The sequence below is a fragment of the Triturus cristatus genome, chromosome 6, assembly GCF_964204655.1.
Source record: "Triturus cristatus chromosome 6, aTriCri1.1, whole genome shotgun sequence".
In the NCBI taxonomy this organism is placed as follows: domain Eukaryota; kingdom Metazoa; phylum Chordata; class Amphibia; order Caudata; family Salamandridae; genus Triturus; species Triturus cristatus.
The window spans coordinates 1328107151-1328125018 of NC_140589.1; the positions used below are offsets into that span (position 1 = coordinate 1328107151).

The following is a 17868-nucleotide window of genomic DNA, read 5'->3' on the forward strand; positions in this document are numbered from 1 at the left end:
GGTCATCAACTGGGCTAAATCGTGTGTGTATGTTCTCTCTGGGGAGGCTCCTATCCTCCCGCGGGGCTGTCCGATCCAGGTCGCCCCGCAGGGATTTAGGTACCTGGGTGTCTTCATTACTCTGGACCCGGAGGCTCGGTATGATCGGAACTTGCCTCCCCCCCTCCAGCGTCTGAAAGAGGATGTCGCGCGCTGGCGGCGTTTGCCGCTTTCGCCGCTCGGCCGGGCGGCATTGTTTAAAATGATGTCGTTGCCGCGTTTCCTATACGCGTTGCAGAACACGATGGACCTCGTCCCAGCGCGCTACTTCCGCGAAGTGGAGAGTTTGCAGCGCCGCCTGTTCTGGGACGGGAGGCCACGTATTGCCCTGGCTAAGCTGACGCTCCCCTGGTATGATGGGGGGATTGCCCTCCCGGATATTAAACGGTATTATTGGGCCTCCCAGCTAGCTGCAATTAATCAGGGCCTATATGGGCCAGCCTTAAACCCGGCGTTTGAAATGGATAGGATGCTACTTCCAGGTGGTGACTATAATCGAGCGCTCTACTCTAGCGCGCCCGACGCTCGCCTAACGGGCCCCACGCGTGTCATGGTGCGAGTGTGGCACGCGGCCAATGCTGCAATGGGGTGGAAGGACCGTTTGACCCGGGCGTCACCACTATACGCATCTGAGCGGTTGGGCTCCTTGTGGACCTCGAAGGGCTTTGAGAAGTGGGATTTAATAGGCATCAGCAAAGTGGGGGATCTCTGGACGAGGGGAGGATTTAAAACGTTCGAGATGCTGCAGACGGAATTTCAGTTGCAGGGCAGCGAGTACTTTCGGTACTTGCAGGTCCGGCATGCGCTGGGCTCCGTCTTTCCGGACATTGCCTCCATCCCGGAGTGCTCCCCCCTGGAGGATAGAGTGCTGGATGGACACGTCCCTGACAGCACGATCTCACTGATCTACAAAAAACTGATCAACGATCGCTCAGACTTGCTGACTGCCCTTCGTGAGGCTTGGGTAGCCGATGGGCTGGAGCTGGACGACGGGGACTGGATCTCCGCGGTGGCCTCCCCGAAAAAGGTGGCCATACCGGCTCGCCTTCGTTTCGTCCAGCTCAAGATACTCCACAGGGTCTACATGACGGGGCCAAAGCTCCTGCGTATGGGCTATGCTGAGGACGGTTTGTGTAAGCGTGGGTGTGGTGCGCTGGGGACTTTTCTGCATATCCTGTGGGAGTGCCCGGAAGTGGAGGGGTTCTGGCGAGGTGTGCATGAGGTGCTGCGAGTGGTCACGCATGTGGCGCTGTTGCCCGAAGCGAGGAGATGCCTGTTGAATGTGTGGGAGCCTACCGATTACTCGGTGCCGCAGACGTGGTGGGTGACTCTGGGGTATATGGTTGCCAAGCGTGATATTGCCCAGCTGTGGGGATCCCAGAGCCCCCCGACTGTCTCGGCCTGGAAGGAACATATGGATTGGTGCATGTTTCGGGAAAAGGTGGTGTATGTGGCGAGAGGTAAGCCTGCGACATGGGTGAAAGTGTGGGGCCCCTGGAACGCCTACCGCGGGGGAATCTGTGCTCCACCCCTATTGCCTGATCCGTCGCCGGCCCCGTCCCCTTAGCCAACTCATCCCCCCGGTACCTGGGCATTAGGTGTCCCCAACCCTAGTTCTGATCTCTCCCCCCCCTCTTGAGATTCCTATGGATGGCTAGAATCCCCCCTCTAGGGGAGCACGTGTTGCTATTCCGATTGAGGATTGCCTTGTGGGTTTGTTTGTGTTTGTTGTTCTTTAAATTTAAAATGGAACCGTATAATGGGGTCTGAATAGTGTGGCACGCAACGATGTTATCTCCTGTAAATGCTCGGCCGCAGCACCATGTGTTTTATAAATGTATATCGTATGCTCCTTTTATTGCTAGCGACCGGCCGGAAGGTTGTAGGCCCATAATTGTATAATTTTTTGAGTCTTGTAATAAACGGTTTCAAAAAAAAAAAAAAAAAAAAAAAAAAAATCAAAAAAAAAAAAATAAATAAAAAAAAAGAAGTCACCGGCAGGTAAAACAGAAGAGTTTAAATTACAAAGTCCACAAAGCAACAGGTACATTTAAGCAGTCATGGGCAGAGCAAAAGCACTTTTAAAGTGGACTCAGGAGATAATTCACCTTGGAATCTACTAGAAATCAATGTATGATGTGCTGTCCCAGAAACACATTGCCTCCTGGTACTCAACAAGCCACAGGCATAGTTGGCAGTCTGATAAAACATTCTTACCAATGGCGACTGCGGTCAAATATTTACACATTGCATCTTAAACCTGCCAGCAGCATTTCCTATGTATCATATTTTGGTCTAACACTTCATTCAACTTGAGGCCTGAGAAATGTGTGGCTACTTACAATGGTTTCAAGCCATCCTTTATGAAATCACACATGCCCAAGAGTCCATTCTCCTGACACCAGTACCATCTGTGGTGTTTTTAGGGTTCCCTATCAGTCACCTCTTCCTTTTCCCAAAGGTCGGTCCTCCAGCAACTTCTCCATAAGTCTCCCCCAAACGTATTAAAGCCAGTTGGCAAAACAATAAGGGGAACAAAGTTTATGTTTCAGAAACCTACCTAGTTCCAAATAAAGGCCCTCCATGCTATCACTTGAGTGAAACTTTACATTTATATTTAATGTCCAGAATATTCTTACTGCACTAGTCACCTGTAATCAGGAGCTCAGTTCCATTTCAGCCTTTTTGCATTATATTAGTTAAGTCACTAAAGCCCTGATTAAAAGTGCTGGTGCTATATAGCACACCCAACAAACAACGATACCATGGGTTACGCTGTTTATCGTGTGCGATAAATAGCACCTATTAAGAGTTTGTGGGAAATAGAGATTTGGGTGTTCAACTCACAAAAATCTGCAGGGTACAGTAAATAACGTACATATTTCCGCTGTTAAATTTGTCAGGTTTGCACTGCTGAAATTTAACGAAGTTTGAGGTATTTAACACACCAGCCAATTATCATGTATGCTAAATGCCTCTTAACTGGTAATTGCAACAGGGGCGGCTCCTCCGCAATGTCGGAGGAGCGTTGCCCCACTGCCTGGCTCAGAGGCAGCAAATGAAAAATAAAACGATGTTCTAGCATCATTTAATTTTTCCTTTGCTGGCTATGAGCCAGCTTGTGCAGGGAGGGGCGGAGCATGGGAGGAGGAGTTCTATCTGCACTCCCAAATTGTGCATATGTGTTTGGCCGGCTTTCTCAGGCTGACCAAAACACACATGCACACTTAGGTTTCTCCAGCCGGACTGCATTGAACAGCCAGGGTGAAGAAACCCCTACAGACTCCCTGGCCTGAGCAGAGCATCTTTTCAGCCCGCTCAGGCCAATACCCCACGCTGTTCTCCTAGCAGGAGAGCAGCATGGGGATTGGATGGGAGTCTGTGACGAGGTCCCAGCATCCGCACCTTAAGATAAGTTAATATTTTTTAAATATATTTCAACACCCCCGCACCTCCCTCCCCTACGCTCCCCTCCGGCGTTCCCTACACCCGTCCCCCCACCCTTTGTTTGTGGTGGTGGCCGCCATTGAATTATGACCCATGGTTAAACAGGGGTTTACACACAGGTCAGAATTAGCCGACCCACTCGTAATCAGGCTCTAAGAAAGCAAATAAAATCTCAGAGGCCCAGTAGCGCCTTGCAGGGAACAGGTTGGCGGGGGAAGCAACAAGAACAACCTTACTTTTCCACAGCCGCCATCTCTCCGTCGTTCCTTTTGTTCCTGGCAAGTCCTGAACCAGGAAGCACCTAGGCTTCCCTAAGCCAATCACAACGCTGCAATGCAGTGTTGTGATTGGTCTACTGGGGGTACTAATGGGGTACTGGGGGCCAGGGCAAGATCCCCACCAAGCTGTGTAATGCAGCCTGGTGGGGAACATACTAAGTGTGCATGATGCTTTGGTTGGGCCAAGGCGGCTGGCCAAGCAGTCATGCGCGCTTTGAGAGTGTGCACTCACCACTCCTCCCAGGCTCCGGCCCCAGCCCCGCCCCAACCCAGCCCCGTAGTACAGAAAAATAAAATAATATTAGCAAAGTTATTATCATTTTATTTTAGTTTTTTTCTTCTCTCAGAGCAGTGGGGCGATGCCTCTCCTCTTTAACGAAAGAGCCGCCCCTGCAGCGGCCAAGAGCCTGCTCCTCAAATCGGCTAGTTATCTTGAAGTCACTGGATAGAATCTTAGAAGGAACTACCGAGTTATTCAACTTTCAGGTGGCAAAATAAATCGCATTGAGTTAGGGAACAGTAACCTATATAGTGTAAGCAACATGATGCAATGCAGTTTGCAATATATGAATGAATACACACTTATATAGCGCATGGCTACCCACGGGAATCCCAGCGCTTTAAATATATGCCATTAAATCAATACAATACCATAGCTGCAAACTCATTTCATAGATGCCACACAGGCCGCCATGAGAGCTATGAACTTAGACCAACCCTTACCCCCTGTCTTCAGTAAACTCAGTGGCGGTGCGTCCATTAGGGCGCTGGGGTGTTGCCTCACTATACACAATCGGGGAGCTGTCAGTGTCACTAAATTAACTTAAACAGTTTAAGTTAATTTAACTTACTCCACTTGAATAATTAATCCGGGCCGGCCGGTCACCGGGCCACGCCCGAGGCAGTCAGGCGTGCAATGGCTCTGAAGGGGGTGGGGCACGCACTGGCAGCAGGTTTGACTGACACAACACCATGCAGCAAGGGGTCAGTGGTGGTGGTCTAGCACAGCAGCAAGCGAGTCGCATGTTCGGTTTTGGGATGATCATTTTTCTGACCAGCCCGAACATGCGCACTAGGCTGCACATTAGGAGACCGAGGATTGTTTCATGCTGCAGGCCCTGGTCTACTAATGAGCGGGGAGAATCCCCTGCTCAAGTCAATCCTGGCGCTGCTGGAGCAGCTAGGGTGACCAACCGTCCGTAAATTTCACGGACAGTCCGTAATTTCGGCCGTCTGTCCGTTGTCCGTGAAGGATTCTTTAACGGACGCCATTTGTCCGTAATTTTACCTGTTGTTGGGTGACAGCCAATCGTGCCTTTCTATCACCAACCGTTGCTCCAATCTTTGCTGTGGAGAACAAACAAAGCGATCTAGGATTGGCTTGAAAGCCGTCAGCCAATCCTAGAGCTCGCTGGTACACTACAAGAGTGTTCTCATTGGCCCTGTTGCGCACAGCTTTAGGATACCCAGTAACTGTACTTGTGGACGAGTGTGAGTGCATCGTGACTCGTGAGCAAAGTGCTTGAGTTGCATGCCTTTCTTGTACGTATGCAGAGAGACCGGTGTGCACCGGGTGTGCAGAGTGAGGCTTGTACTGGTGTGGGTTCAGGGTAAGGTGGTGTCTCTGTTAGTACAGGATGAGAGGAGTGCTTGTGAGTTCAGGGTGCACTGCGTGTTATTTCAGTCCAGTGGGATGGTGCACCCTTGTGAGTTCTCAGTAGGTAGTGTGTCTCTGCTAGTGTAGGGTGAACAACATTGGGTGATGTTTCTTTATGAGAGGAGGATGAGTGGTGTACCTGAGACATTGCAGCCCATAAAAGCCAAATCTATTTTGACACTGCTCGTTTTGGTAATAATGTCAAAGCCAAAGAATGGCTTAGAAATGTTTCACATGTGGTTCTCGCACATACATACACACACACACGCACGTGCGTACACACACATTTATTGCTCCACATGCATTAAGTTTCTATTTGAGAGGCGTTCTTACTCTAAGGCTCTCATCAGAAAGTAGTACTAAATCAAGAGTAATACCATAAGAAAGCAGTTACATTACTGTAGTTGGGAAATATATCTCTCAATATATATACAGTGCACCTCATAATATGGGGTATTTTTCAAGGTAGGCTGAATGGCCCATAAATGACTAAATAGGAGGGATGCCTTGACAATAGATTTACAGATTAAGGCACAAAGAAATTACAGGAACCTTTTGCACGTACATGACAAGCTTCATGTTTTTTTAAATAATATAATGTAGTTTTGTCACATTTCAGTAAATTATTAACAGCAAATGTACTCTAATTGGAACACGCTAATATGCAGCAATTCAAAAAATTCTCATATGTGAGCCTTTAAAAACACTGTAAAGGAAGGTTTAAGAATTAGGCAGTGATATTCTGTTGAAGCCCTCATAATGCAAAATACCACAAAAACACGGTTACTTTTGACAGAAATGATTTCTTTTTTTCCTTTTGCAGTTTTATATAGTGCAAACACGACCCAAGAGCATGGCAGCACTTTACATGACCACCAGATTAAATTATGCAAGGACAGAATTTTTTTTTTTAGGGTCAGGGAAATTAATTAATTTGCCCAGGATCATGGTCCCCAGTTACAAAGGGCAGCTTTGTTCACTCTGCCACATGGCCTCCCTTTCACCAAATAACAAACACACGTCTGCATTTTGACACTAGAAAGAGGGAGATTTTGAATAAAAAAAATCGGGAGTTTTCATTTTACCCCCATTGACTTGAAAAAAAGGCAATTTAGACAGGAGACTGCTAAAAGAAAGCCATTTTTTTCTGAGAAAATTGGGAGTCTCCTGCCTAAGTTGTGGCTGTTGGCATGTGTGAAACAAACGCTGGATGTTTAGTACTCCTCTTAGGGTGACCAACCGTCTGTAAATTTCACAGACCATCTGTAATTTGGATCTCGCGTCCGTTGTCCGTGATGATCCCTTTTACGGACACCGTTTGTCCGTAATTTTGGGCATTGCAGGGAACAACACTGTTCCCCTGCATGAAGCCTCAACTTTGTGATGGGACGGCCTCAACGCACTCCTTTGAGCACAAGAGCAGCCCCACCCTGCCCTTTGTCATTCTGTATGCAGCTGTTTGTCACATACAGAATGACAATGTGCCAATTTGGGCTGCAATATTATATTCAAGGAAGCCATGATTGCTGCTTTTTTATTTTATGCAACTAACAACTATTGACAAAGCCAATAGTTCTGGCTTGTTGTAGGTGTAACGTTTCTTGTTGTTTTATATATCTGGATATCTGGATACAATGACAGAAGAGGCAAAATACCAGTGGGGCGCACATATTTTGGGCCTAGGTGTTTTAAGCCACGCCCTTAATTACATCGACCACCCCCTTTGGAGAGACCCCCCCCAGTTTTTTCATCCCACTTAAAGCCCTGGAAACAACACCATGTCACAGTCACCTCATGGCCTGGCACTGTGCATCATGCATGACTCATGACTTCCACTTTTTCAGATTGCCTATGTGCAGGGGCATAGTGAACCCTCCTCCACCCCACCCCTTGCTTTACGAACTACAGCCAGGGTGAAATTCTTGATTGGCCTCTCCTGTCTGCAACTCTGCAGACAAAGGCTCAGCTCATAATTAATATGACAAGGTGGGCAAGTGAGTAAGTGTAGGGATGGGTGGATGGCTGGATGGATGAATGAAAGGGTGAATGGATGAATGAAAGGGTGAATGGATGGATGATGAGAGAAAGGATGGATGAGTGATAGAAAGGATGGATGAGAGAAAAGGGAAATAGATGGATGTATGGGTGGAAGAGTAGATGGGTGGGTAAAAGGGTGGATGGATGGATGGATGGATGAGTGAAAGGGTGGATGGACGAGTGAAATGATTGATGAATTATTAGGTGAAAGGGTGGATTTTTATTTTATTTATATTTGAAAAGTTTTATATAGTGCTGGTTAGACCCAGAGGTATCAGAGTGCTTTACATGAGGTAAGATATTGGTTTCAGAACATTGTTACACAGTTACTGGAGCGTCGCATAACATAGAAAGGGAAACAGTATAACGTAGTTACATAAGTAACAAAAGCATAGCATAACATTAGAAAAAAACGGCAAGGGAGAAAATACTTGAGGGGAAAACAGAAAAGTCAGGCTGGAAAGGGGAGGCAGACAAAGAATCATGGAGGGAGGAGGCGGGGGAGGGAAGAGAAACACGACGGGGAGACGAGGAAAACAATGTCCGATGTCCGGCTGGGTAGGTGACGGCCAAGGAGTGAACCAGATCCAAACCCCTCTATAGCTGCATAGGACATCTTCCCCGGACATCGGCCAAGGTTGATGGATGGATGAGTGAAAGGGTGGATGTAAGGATGGATGAGGGAGGGTAGATGGACACAATGATGCATAGATGAGTGAAGGAGTGAAAGGGTGGACGGATGAGAGAAAGGATGGATGAGTGATAGGGTCAATGGATGGATTCATGAGTGGATGATGAGACAGCTCGACGGGGCAATGGCCAAGGTTCCTCGGGCACCGCGGTACGTACAAAAGCATAGCATAACATTAGAAAATAAAACCGGCAAGGGGGAAAATACTTCAGGGGACACAGAAAAGTCAGGCTGGAAAAGGGGAGGCAGACAAAGAATCACGGAGGGAAGAGGTGGGGGAGGGAAAAGAAACACAACGGGGAGACGAGGAAAACAATGTCCGATGTCCGGCTGGGTAGGTGACGGCCTAGGGGTGGCCCGAGCCAAACACCTCTATAGCTGCATAGGACATCTTCACCGGACATCGGCCAAGGTTGATGGATGGATGAGTGAAAGGGTGGATGTAAGGATGGATGAGTGAGTGAAAGGGAGGGTAGATGGACACAAGGATGGATAGATGAGTGAAAGGGTGGACGGATGAGAGAAAGGATGGATGAGTGATAGGGTCAATGGATGGATTCATGAGTGGATGACTAGATGGATTGGTGGATGGATGGAAGGAAGAATGGCTAAGTGAAAGGGTTGATGGCGAGAGAAAGGGAGGATGGGTGGAAGGATGAGTGACTGGGTGAATGGATGAGTAAGTGAAAGGATGGCTGGATGGGTAAATGGCTGGATGGATGAGTGAATGGATGGGAGGAACAGTGAATGGATGACTGTACGGATGGATAGGGTGAAAGGGTGGATGGATGGATAATGGAAGGATGAGTGAAAGGGTGGATGGAAGGATACATGATGTATAGGTTTGCAAATGGTTGGATATGGATGGGCTTACTTATATACTATTGCGCGACCTCCTCTGATGTGTCTGTAAAACGTATCCTTTGTCCTTACGTTTTGTCCTGAATTTTGACCTCCTGTCCTGAATTTTTGTCCTGTATTTTGACCCTTTGTCCTGAATTTTTACACTCACCGTCCTGAATTTGCACCCATGCCAGTTGGTCACCCTAGGAGCAGCGTCTGGATTGGTTGAGAGGCACGCGTCGTTTGCCAATGCCAGGCCTCTCTGGCGCGCAGTCCTGAGCATTGGGCACCGCGCATGGGTGACACTGTGTAACCAAGCATGACCAATCACTGTCATGGCTTATGAAGCCATGCAGACAGTGATTGTCCATTTCTACGCTGAAGCAAGCGTGACTGTGACCGTGACGTCGGGGCAGACCGCGCCACAGACACCTCGTGTTCCGTGCTGCTACTGCCAGACGGTGCCTACTGCTTGCTCGTGCCACCTCACCTCAGCCGCTTAACGTATTTAAGTCAATCATCAGTGATTGAGTAAAGGTAAGAGACAGGTGGAGGGACGTGGCATTTTAACTTCTGTTTTCTGTTCCTGTCAGAATAACTGGCCGCATTACGTCTTCGCTGCAATCCTCGACCCCGGGCCCACACTGAATACCCAACGAACAGCGAGTGCCCTCCAACATTCCATTCATCATCCCATTCTGTCAGCATCCACTCTCCACATTTTACCTCATGTCCATTCAGCCCATGCATACACACACATCAGTTACTACATATCCCCACGAAGGCTGCCAGAAACTGACACACCATGACCATCCCAGCTGTGTATATGGTTGAAAGAAGGCAGATCCACAGCAAGGCCTTATAGATTATTCTGCAGATATTGCACAGGGGCGACAGTAGGAATTAAGGCCAGATGGGAGGGAGACTTGAGAGAACGGATACTGGAATTTATCTCAAAAAACGTTTACCTACAGCCAACATGGAGTGAGTAATAGTAGATTCACCATACAAATTCAACAGGACCTGAAGATTTTTGACAAGATCTACACAGGACGCATGGGGGACTGCACTGGGTGCTCTGCAAAGAAGGCAGAATGTATTAATATGATATGCCAATATCTAGTGATCGGTAACTGTTGGTACAGAATTTCTTCTCACCTGTGTGATGCCTTAGGAAGTGCCAAGGACCTAAAACTGCAGCAGTGCTTATTGGGCTTGCACCCCAAACCTAATAAAGCGCAGGTAAAGCAGAAAATAAGAGCTCTGTCTGTCCGTTCAGTAGAAACACATATAGCTATTCATTGGCTTTTAAATGTGAGTGTGTCAGCTGTCTCAATGAAAGGCTGTTAGCAGAGGAACTTTGTATGACAGTAGTGCATGTTGATAATAAAATTATGGGACTCTTAATAGAATAAAGAGAAATGAGAATGTATTGATTCTGGGAGGGTGAGGGGACAATTCTGAAGGAGAGGATTATGGTAACAACCACTTTAAGTGTATACTAACCAGCCAAATGATGTCCTGTTCGATGCAGCGTGCAATGTGATGCATACCTACTGCTCTGTTATTTTCGTTTTTTCTCTATGTTTTGTAAGATGTTTGGTTAAACTAAATAAAAAAAATGAATATCAAATAAAATAACTCGTGAGAAAACGCTTGCATTTTCAGTGCATTCTAGCATGCATGAGCAAATATTTGACTGTTTGCGTGTGTAAACGTATAGAAAGCAGAAAACTCTGTCAGCTACAGTAGGTAGTTACTATTTGGAATCCATGCAAGATTGCACTCACCTCTAAAAATAGTACTAAATTCAGGCTTCTGAGCTAACCGTCTCTGTTTTATTGTTGTGATGTGTGCCTCGAAGACTTCACACATTTTATTGTTTACTGAATGTAATGGACTCATGCAGTATCTTTTGGCTGAACTGTCGACTTGGGATTTTCATCTTCTTCAAAATAAACACTCTTCCCTTAAATTATCAATGCTTTATATGATTAAAAAAACCAGAAAACTGTGTTCCATTTTCACACGCACTAAGATTTTTCAGCGGTTTGGTCTCTCAAGCTTGAAGTCAGACTCGCGTGTCATCTATCACCGTCATGGGCTCCATGTATGATGTATGATGTGTTTAGCAATCTCATTTAGGCCCCAGTCTGCCAGGCGAGTAGGAGGTGAGAGACCGAGAAGCAGTGTCTGGATCATCTCCCCTGCACGTCGGTAGTGCCGTAGCAGTTCAAACAGGTTTAGTTTTTAGGCGAGCAATCGAGACTTCTTGTATATACTTAGGAAGGACTTATATATTTATATGGTTTGTGGACTCTGGAGAACAGCCCTAGGACTTGTCTGCTTCCGCTTAGGGACTTAGGGCCAGATGTATGTAATTCAGAAATACCGAGTCCTTAATAGCGAAGTTTACCGATTCGCTATTAAGAATTCGGTTTGTCAGATGTATGTAAAAAATCGATTCGGTAATAATCGGTAAAAAATAGCAAATCGGAATGAATCGGTAAAAATAATTACCAATTCCCCATTACCGAATCGGTATCACCGATTCCTTAATACCGATTCGGCAATTAGCGAATCAGTAATTTAAAAAATCGATAATTGTCGAATCAGTCAATCCTGTGCTTCCTCATCACCTCACAACCAGGAAGTGGCCACACCCATGCAGCTGCACTGATCCTGAGGCTGTTTGAGAGGCAGGGAGCACAGCAAACAAGCCTGGAGCAACTCTTCAAACTTTTTGCTGACAACACTGAGCAAATATGGGCAACCAGGAGAGGGAGAAGGAGGCAGCTGAACGCAAACATAAATTCAGTGAGAGGGAGCTGGAGGTCCTTATTGAGGATGTCACAAAGGACCACGACAAACTTTTTGGGAAACAGCTTCTGCACGTGCCTGAATCCCAGAAGAGGCAGATATGGCTGGTCATCCAAGAAAAGATCAATGCCATTGGAGTAACCCAGCGCTCCATTGAGGCACTCAAAAAAACGCTGGTGTGACCTGAGGAAGCGTGCGAAAGAGAGGTTGGCAGAGAGGAAGAAGCAAGCCAACCTGACAGGTGGAGGGATGAACACAGCACCTGCACCAACTGCCCTGGATCTCCTGGTCGACTCCACCCTCCAGCCAGAGAATGTGAGTGGGATTGGAGATGCAGACAGATCAGCCAGACCTGGCAACAAACAAGGTAAGATGCATGCACTGCATGCTGTGCCCCCCACTCCCTAACCCCAATCCCCAATGAGGCATTGTGAAACCCACTCCAGTACATGTTTTACTAAAAACCAGCAATGCATTATGGGTAGGCTGTCCGGAATTCGGTTTAAACCGATTATCCCCGACAGTACCCTACCGCCTAAAAATCAGCTGACCTGGTTTAAACCGAGTGTCACTGATTTTCCACATCCTTATACTGCTTAGCCACTTGAGGGAGCCAAAGCAGTACAAAGCTGAACTGTACTGAAAAGGTTGCTCTGGGAAGTTTAGAACAAGGGAAACCTCTCAGCTGCCTGCACTGGCTCTTTTTGATGGATTTCCATTGTTTGTTTCCCTGTGGTGCTCGTTAAATTGTGCGGATTTGGCTAGTGTGCACGTGTGGTCTTTTTTAGTGCAGGAGCTCAGGCTGGTGCCTCAAGAGCTGTTAGCATGCTGACTTCTGGAGGGGCACCTTTGTATTTGTGGAGAAGCGCTAATTTAGTCTTCACCCTGAGCGCAAAGCCCACAGGGATCAAAGGGCTTCAGCCCCCAAACCCCCCTCCTACCCCCTCCTTGTGTGTGTCAGCCCGGGCTGAGACAGCTTCCCGGGCGCGCACAGAGACAGGTTTTGAGCCGCACCCGAGTACTTCACAGGTCTTTAAAAGACCATTTACGTGTTAATGAGGCGTTGTTGTTTCCTCGCTCCTTCATCTCCACTCTGCCTATTGCTAGAAGAATTAGCCCCCAGCCCCCGAAATGTGGCTCTAGTTGCGCCTGAAAAGTCCTCCACAATTGTTATCCCTGCAGCTGCTTACGTTTGCATTTTCCATTAATATTCTTAATGCCAACATAATCAGTTTTTTTATGTTTATGGCAGATAGGAACCAACCCTTGTTCTGACTAAAAACGTTCTGACTAAAAACGTACACAGTTTTAATTTAAACTGTGCAGTGCGTGCTGCACCGGAGTCACGCTGGTGACAGACTGGGGGCTGACTCTGCAATAGACCTTATTAGTAATTGAATGTGACCCATGACGCCAGGGTGCATTTCCTGAAAGCCCATGGAGGAGGGGAGGGGATTTGCCACTGTGGAGGGAGGGGAATATTAAAATGTGCTTAAAAACAGGTGTGAAAAACTTGCCACACCACCGCTCAGTAACTGCTTTCCAGTTACAACTGGATCGAGGGGATAGTGAAAATCATTCACCACAGCAAGGTCACCTGGCACGTTGTGTTCTAGTCGGCTGGAGACTTACTTAATCGCTTATAAATGTGAAATTCAACCAGCACGTTATTTCACCTGATGTAAAAATAATCTAGAACGTGGTCTCCTTTAAAGGTTAGTACTTAGTATGGAGACTGTGCCTCATCTGATTGTCAAATCCTGGCCCACTCCCCCTCAGGGCTAATCCCCACCATAATCACAGCCCACGTGTCTCTTTTAATTTTTGTCAGTTTTCATGTGATGTTTAACACTGACAGTCACAAGGTGTATATTGGATTCATATAAGACACCTCTTCCTTTGTTTTTAGTATCTCAGGTTATTTCTGTCAACCAGATTTTATGATTAACTTCCCAGTACTCACTCAGTGTTGAAATCTGTGGCTCAGATTTTTAAGAGGAAGATGCATATTTCAGTATTGCATTTATTAAATTTCCCAGAGACTGTTTCTGCTAAAAAGTGTACATGTGCAACAGAAATGAAAGAATAATTACTGGATGCATTGAAACTATCTCAGAGGCAGAACTTTATAGACAAGTTCCAATGCTACTCTGACTAGGAAACTAGGTACCCCTGGCAGCTCAGTAGGTGTTTAGTAGTCTGAACAGCCACCACCAGAAATGCTGCCCAACTTGTGTCACTCAATCAATAGGAGGCACTCTTCAATACCAAATAAATGAAAGCAGTGAACATGCGTGCTTTTAGGCAGATGTGTTCAAGTTTGAGATACTACATATTTTAATTAGCATTTTTCGATACATTCACATGTGCAGCAAATAAAGCAAAAGTAGTTGTGTGGTTTTTCTACTGAAAAACATCAATATGAATGTGTAATAAAATTTCCTACAGAATTTGTTTCCACCCAATTAAAACACTTCGGTAATGGTTTGCATTGTCAGTAATACATTTTTCCATCCCAACGTTCACAGATTGTTAATTACGCAAATGCTTGTTACCATAGCACTATTTTATCCTATGTCACAAATGTCTATTTTCAAATCACACAACCACACTGAGAAAGCATACTCCATGTAATGCATATTCACAAAAGACCAATGTCTTCCTTAAAAGTTCTGTTAGGAGAAATGCAATTATTTGTTCAAACCATTTGGTTCAACTGTAAATTGTATTTATATAGCTCTGACTATCCCTAGCAAGGCATTGAAGCACTCTGCAGCAGCAAACAGCACGCTACTTCGGAGAATTAAAGTTCACTCAGCACAAATAACAAAGATTTACTGTGTCTCTAAATAACATTAGAATCAGAGGCTGATTGGGGTACGATCAAAATCAAATCCATCGTTATCTATTTAACAGAAATGTGATAGAAACAATACAGATAACCCTAATCAGTGTATACATTTGTAATCCCGATTTCCCGTAAATCTATGACCATAATATTGTAGGACATTTATTTAGGGGGTGAGTACTCATCTCAAGTACCTTGGCACAAGCTATAACAGACCGCAATGGAGTTAAAATGGAAGTAAAAAATCCTCAGATGGCAAGGCAACAGGCTGTGGCCGAAGAGGGCCTTAGTTGTTGGATAGCTGCTGGGCGAGGTCTGGGTGAAGTCATTGACATTTGGTGGAAAATCTCTAACTGAGATTGATTTGAATTTCACACCCAAAGAAGGCCTCTTGCCAGTTGGATACTTTTTGCACCTTCGCTAGTGAGGATTTCTACCTCCGGACATAGTCACTTTTTTGGACCTCGTATTCTTCCAGTGGGGCGAGGCCGTAGTCTTAGATCGCTCCACAAGGTGAGATACCTTCTACACCAGGTCCAGCTGAATTGGATTTGATGCTGCAGAAAAGCTCAGAACGGGAGCAACCTAATTTTTGGGTCCGTGTCAATGCAATTTCGTCAGATCAGCTTGGCAGGAGGTCTAGAAGATCTAATTGTGATTTTGGCCTTCTCAGCCTGTGGTGAACACTCCTGTTTTAGCAGATGCAGGCTGTCAATCATTGGCACATCTGCAGCACTACAGAGTCTTTGCCTACATCCTTGCTACTGGGTTGGCATTGCTGCTCAAAGTGTAGCTGACTGATTATCTGCACAGACAGTTCTGCACCCACACTCATTTCTAAACTGGATAGCACACTTAATCGTGTAGCCCCAGTCTCTCATTGCCCTATAGAGGCCAGTGAACAAACTATAGAGTAGATATATTACCTTCCTTACACATATACCTTCCATGTGCCTATGTATCTTTATATTTCTATCTTTACTCCTAATTCAGCATCTCCAATACACTACTCTATACCACTCATTATATTCTCTACCACTACTCTGACTCATCCCATAGCTCATTCTACTAATCTGCACAAGTTCCAGATCCCTTCCGTAAGGGTGAGTTTTCTCCAGACTTTGATAAGTGCAGCTTCATTTTTGACTACTTCAATAAATCTGAGGGCATATACACCCAGTTCAATGCATTTGTTGTAGCACCTGTCCCAGAGAATCACAATCTTTAGGTGCACCAGTATTGGCATGGAAAGCTGTCAGTGGCCAGAGTTAGCAAATTGTGTACTGGCTGTTTTGACGTTGGCCGTCTCAATTGGCAATGTTGAGAGGGCCTTTACACAGATGACAGTTTACATTGGAAGGAAAGAGCGAGTGCGCATGATCAAAGACTCACTGAAGAAGTGTTGTATGTTGTACTACAATAAGTTTGATTTGTAAAAAAATAGTTTGGACCCCATAAACACTGAAGTACATCGCCTATATGCTATTCACTATCATCGCAGAAAGCAAGCAATAATAAAAGCAAAGGGTTCCATAAACACCGGGAAAACACTGTTTCTGTTGTTTTTAATGGCACGAAAATGTGTAACCACTGATAACCACTGTTTTTTTAAGGTATTGAAGTCACTGGAAAACACTGAAAAAACCCCACCAGAATTTACCAAAAATAGAAACTGAAAACAGGAAAGCCTAATTATGGGAGATGCAGTCAGAAGTAACACATGTCAGAAGAGTCAGTCCACTGAACCCAAAGGCATGTGACACACATCAACAATTAGCAAGCAGAGGACAGTCAGCTTGATTGGCAGGCATGACATTATTATTATGCAAATGCTGCCCGATAAGTGAGCAAATGTACATTCTGTCTCCACAGGTGAGCCATCGCGCAGGGCTGCAGAGGGGAGCACAGGAAAGGCAGCCAGGAGAGAGAGGACACAGGAATAGGAGGTCCTGTCGCCTGCAGTGCATACCACCACCACCATCACCACCACCACCACCACCACCACCATCACCATCACCAGCATTACCACCGCCACCATAAACGCCACCAGCACCGAGAGCCAGGAGGCATGCAGTGGCCTGCCTCCAGCAGATGGAGGTGCCCGAGGAGGACAGCTTAGGAGGCCAACAGTCCATGGTGGCTGAGGATCCCAACGGTGCAGGCTCACAGTCCCCCACCGCGCACCCTCACACAGGTGCCAGATGCCGCAGGGCAAGGGCAGCCAGTCCAGCTTCACAGGGCGAGGATCAGAGTGTGTTTGCCGGTCTTGAGGGGAACATGCTCAAGGTGCAGCACCTGCAAGGCAAAGCGGTAAGGTCAGTCCAGCGGCAGATGGTACAAATGAATGGGCATATGCTGCGAACCGAGAAGGGCATCAGTAGCATGAACAATACTGTGGCTGAGGGAAAGAAGGACATGTCCGTGGCAGTGTGGCTGCTGTGCAGCAAATTGGATGAGGACCGTTTGGCCAGGCTCAGGGAGAGGCAAAAACTTGACAACTACACCAAGGCGGTGAACCGCCTCTCCACTGCCACCTCTCTGCTCTGCTCTCGGTGGCCATGCAGGAGGAGATGGCCCACTGCAGCCGTGACGTGGCAAGGGGGCTGGTCACAGTGACCAATGCACTAGAAGTGCTACAGACAAGCCAGGTTGCCACTACAGGTGATGGGGGGATAGTGAAGAGGCTACTAGCTGCAGTAGCATCACGCCCCCTATAACTGAGTCTAGGAGGCGCAGCGAATGTCACAGCGCTGCCACAGGACACAGTGCCAGTGAGGATAGTGTGCACAAGGAACGCAGCAGTGCTCCGCCTGGGCGCAGGAAGTAATGCCAGCCATCACTTTGTTTACCAAAATGGGTGATGTAACCCTTTTTGGTTTTGTAATCTGCATTCAAACTAGGCTTGGTATGTGAAGCCCTTCATGTTGTGGTGGTGTGCTCTGACAATTAAACACCGTCACTCATTTACAGTAACTGGCTGTGTCTCCTTACTTACTCAGAAATAGTTGCGTGTTATCTCTGCCCTTCTGTGTTTCACATCTGGTGCTGCTGCCACACCTGCTGCACTGTGCTCTGGCTGGGGACAGTCCTCATCCTCGTCCTCAGAGTCAGTTAGTTCCACTGCTGTTCCTTTCTTTGTGGCAAGGTTATGCAGCATGGCACATGTTGCTATTATTTTACAGCAGATGATGGGGCGGTACTGACGTGC

At 46.6% G+C, this 17868-nt stretch overlaps 1 long non-coding RNA gene across 1 annotated transcript in view; it reads left to right on the plus strand.

The window, feature by feature from the left end:
- Nucleotides 1-17629, plus strand: part of LOC146821388 (uncharacterized) — a 49545-nt gene extending 31916 nt beyond the window's left edge. Inside the window, exon 2 of the long non-coding RNA XR_014963155.1 lies at nt 16533-17629. This is a non-coding gene — a long non-coding RNA (uncharacterized LOC146821388). The remainder of the gene's footprint in view (nt 1-16532) is intronic.
- Nucleotides 17630-17868: the final 239 nt, after the last annotated feature.